Source organism: Lolium rigidum, unplaced genomic scaffold (genome assembly GCF_022539505.1).
Source record: "Lolium rigidum isolate FL_2022 unplaced genomic scaffold, APGP_CSIRO_Lrig_0.1 contig_35796_1, whole genome shotgun sequence".
Classification (NCBI taxonomy): Eukaryota; Viridiplantae; Streptophyta; class Magnoliopsida; order Poales; family Poaceae; genus Lolium; species Lolium rigidum.
This window is the reverse complement of record NW_025900332.1, coordinates 1,252-5,445: the sequence shown is the minus strand read 5'-3', so window position 1 is coordinate 5,445 and position 4,194 is coordinate 1,252. Positions and strand designations below refer to the sequence as shown.

Genomic DNA, 4,194 nt, shown 5'->3' with positions numbered 1-4,194 from the left:
TCTTAATCTCGCAACTATATATGGATTTTTAAGCTTTTGCCTAGTAATTAAACTCATAATTGAAATAATGTAGGTTATTTAACTATATACATGCCATAAATTCTGACGGAAATACTTGGACGTGCCTTGCGAGGGTGGTAACAAACAAGAACACAATGACCAAACTTCAAATGCCAATCCACCCACCAAGCTATACGATTGGCATGTACAATCGATCGACTCCTTCTAATCAAATACTTACCTATATAAAAGTTGATCAGATTCACGTTCTCTACTTGCTCTTGGTACTGTTCATAAGCTATTTTCTCTCCCGTTCCTCTAACCAGCTCCTGACACGTTTTCAAGATGGACTGCTAAATTTCCGTCAATTTTTTTTTTTAGCCGAGCTGAGTAACCGGCTACCGGTTGCAAGGTCTCGTGCGGTCAAAGCGGTGGGCGGTGCCCAGTCTTTAGGGACGTGCCCCTCTCTCCCACGTCCCAGTGTCCCACCGCCCAAGAACACCACGTTTCTGGGTTTTTTTCTCCATGTCGACAAACCCACCACCACACCGCCCTCTCATGCGATGAAGCAGACGGCGGCCTAGGCGACATCCGTATTGGTGGCGACGACCTTGGAGGCGGAGCAGGAGCGGGCAAGGGACGGCGACCTTGGGAGTGGCCACGCGCGGGTCGGCGGCGGCGACCGCGGAGAGGGGCAGGCGCGGGCCGGCGGCGGCAGCCTTAGGGCGGAGCAGGGGCGAGCCTGGGACGGCGACCTTGGGGAGGAACACGCGTGAGCAGGGGCCGGAGCAATCAGGGGCCGACGGCGGAGGAAAACACAGCCACATCGGGGCGGACCAGTTAGGGGCCGGCGGCGGCCACGTCGGGGCGGAGCGGGCAGGGGCCGCCGGCGGAGGAAAACGGCGGTGGCTGGATCAAGAAAAAGACAACAGGCTCTCACATACATGTCGAATGTTTGGAAGCGGAAAATTCAGGTGTGTATTGTATTACTGCCCTCCACATGTTTGTTGTTGTGTTTTTTAGATTTGAAACGATTTTCTTCTCTGCTGATCTCTCCTCTAGGTTGCAAATATAGTGGCCTGGGTGGAGGGCTTCATGGATGGAGGGCTTCAAGGAAAACCATTGTGCGTGTACCCCAAATCTGGGAGTATAGGGATCAAGCTACCTGGCAAAAATTGCTCCAGTTGGACCTTATTATTACTAATGAGAGGTACCTTATAAATAATCAGATACTTCACTTATCTATTATCACTCATAAACATAATGTATACAATTAGGTACAGGGATTCGTTTTAGCCTTTGTGAATGCCCACTCCATTATCGAAGAACAATAATTGAACACTTATGTTTCTTTGCCGACAAACACACACTGTTTTCCCTGCAATGTAACCAAGGAATGCTAGATTTCCATCTACTAGGTTTCCATCTGTTGTATAGTTACTTGCTAACAAAGTTATTTGTTATCTGCACGAAATATACACTCAGGCTTAACTGATGTTTCAGGGCAAAACAATGGAAGGCTGCGTGCGATGCAATCGAATATACAAGTTCAGAGAATGACTAAATTAAAGGAAGGTTCGATCTACAGATTTGATTCTTTTGTTGTTACTAGATTCGGTCTACAGTGTGCCTAATATCTTTTCCCTTTAGGTACTGCAGTGTGTTAGTGATTTTGTACATAGAGGCCTACAAAGTATGACTCGGATTGTTGATGCAAATTGCTATCTCAAAAGAAGAAATTTTGCATCTACTAGAATGATATATTGGCCTCATATCAGGACATTAGAAGCAAGAAAAAAGATCAGGTTATGTCTGTGATATGATTCTCACTTTACTTTTTCGGTTGATGAATTTCTGTAATTTTGATGATTCTTTTGTTGTTACTAGGTTCGATCTACAGCATGCCTCCAGTGATCTTTAATGGTAATTTATAGAACAAGGTTCGCAAAAGTATTGGTGATGGTTCTACGTCCATCGCTGCACAGATGCAAAGCATGTCGTCGGTGATTTTTCATGATGAGCAAATCAAGGATAAATGTTTTGTTGCATGATGCTTTATATATACATACATATATATGTGCCTAATAACACACCTGGATATTATACATACTGCGCCGCTCTTCTCTTTAGCAAAAACTGTGTGGCTGGACCATATTCATTGAAACAGTTCCATTTTCCATTTACCTTTCTTTCATTATACTGCAAGAAAACTGGTACTAAGCTTCCTTCAATATCAGTGTTTCCACCAATATTAAATGTGCATTGAATTAGATGAATGCGGGAAAATATTATATTATGTTAATCTTCATGATACTATATTACCACTTTCTGGGTATTAAATTTACAAGTTTCTAAATTTTGTTTGTTATTTGCCAGGAAGTGTGTTCGATGGAGGGGAAGTTCATTCTGGGTTTCCTGATTTGGTTGGTATGCGTCTCCTTCTCACAAACATGACATTCCTTGGTTGATGTTAATTTGGTTCAAATATTTTTCAGTCCATGTACCACATGCTATTTCTCCCTGTGGATCGTTCTGGTGGCGAGACGTCTACAGTTTGTCTAATACTTTCAGAAGAATCAATCATTGTTCAGCGAAGGCTGGAGACACAGTATTATTATGGAAAGATGTCTACTGAAAATGATATCCAGCAGCATCAATTACCTCATTTATTCTCCTTCAGATCTAGAAGATGTTAGTACTGCAGAGTACTTGGAGAATAATGACCTAGCCATTTACTTTGTTTTGCTATTGTCTCTGGAAGCTCATGAGGAGCTGCATATCTTGGACGAGCATGTCAATAATATTCAGAGGGAGGTGTTGCAGCTAGATGAATGGAGTTATTTGTGTGAACCTAAGGATTTCAGTGCACATAAATACTACAGGTTTCTGTTCAGAGATATCTGTCGTGTTCCTTTTCTTCCTAAGATTTGGAAAACAAAATGTATGATGCGGGCCAAAGTTTTTGCCTGGCTTCTGACTATGGATAGAATCAATGCCCGAGAGATGTTGGTTTGGAGAAATTCCCCTATTCCCAATGTTAATTTTGTCATCTGTCAGTTGCACGGGGAGACAAGTGACCATCTGTTTTTCACTTGCCATTTTAGTGCAGCATGTTGGTCCGCTTCGGGGATTGTTTAGGACACGAGCATTGATCTGAGTAGTAGAATCTCCAGAGCTGCATGATTATTGAATAAGCTACTGTTTGCATTACATCCTTCGTGCTTCGAACATTTGGAAACAAAGGAACAAGAGGCATTTTGATAGTATTCAGAGTTGGCTTGGCTTACTAAGGTAGGAGACAGGGTTAAACCTGAGTTTAGAGATCAAATAAAAACTTTTGTAAGTGAGTTAGAGAGTTTGGGGTACTCACTGAGTTGTAACACACATTTATTAATTACCGACCTCATATGACTATAATATGAAGGTAGCATTTTCTGCTTACTGATTCTATTGTGCTCTCCGTTGTTTTATTCAGATACACTACCTTAATTATGCCATTTCCAGCCTCAGTGCTCGGTCTCATGTGTTAATTCTAAGGTGATACTACCTACTCTATGTATCATGATGTTGTTGCTACATTAAGCAGGTCAACAAATTTGGAAGGTGGTTCTGAAAATTTCATCCGGAATGACACTCACGGCTCATGCTGCTATATTTGCCAAAATAATATATATCGTGTTTGAGCTCGCCTAATGATAAATGCATGTGTAATTTTCCTTTTCAAAAGGTGATGGTTTAACTAACCTTGATCACTTTTAAAAAAACTGTGATAGGCCGATCAGTTCATCTGTTGTTGTTACCCTTTCTATTATAACTTGCTTAGTAGCAGCAAACAAAATTCTTTTCAGAGATTTCAAACCGTTTTATTTCACTGCAGCTCTCTTTAATTTAAAGAAATTGCAGCTAATGGAGATGGTTTCTGAGCTCACATGTTGCCTACAACAGCCTCAAATCTCAGGCGACTTGCTCACTTAGGCTGCATAAAAGGGGTGTATGACCAACGCTCAGCTCTCTTATCAACTACCGTTCCCCAATGTCTACTCTATGCTATCTATTGTACTGCGTGGAATTTTCCTTCAGGTGCACACAATTGCTAGAAGAAATAAAGTTCTTGCTATTGAGAAAATACAGAGAGAGTTGACATACCGCCTGTTGATGACTGAATCCACAGTCGCTCGACCTCAACCTTGGTCC

The 4,194-nt window shown here is 42.0% G+C and overlaps 1 long non-coding RNA gene across 1 annotated transcript; it reads left to right on the top strand.

Moving 5' to 3' along the window:
* The first annotated feature begins 1,106 nt into the window (after window positions 1-1,106).
* Window positions 1,107-1,799, top strand: LOC124681217. Its single transcript, XR_006995776.1, has 3 exons — window positions 1,107-1,210; window positions 1,504-1,575; window positions 1,651-1,799. It is a non-coding gene; the product is annotated as an uncharacterized LOC124681217 (long non-coding RNA).
* The last annotated feature ends 2,395 nt before the right edge of the window (window positions 1,800-4,194 follow it).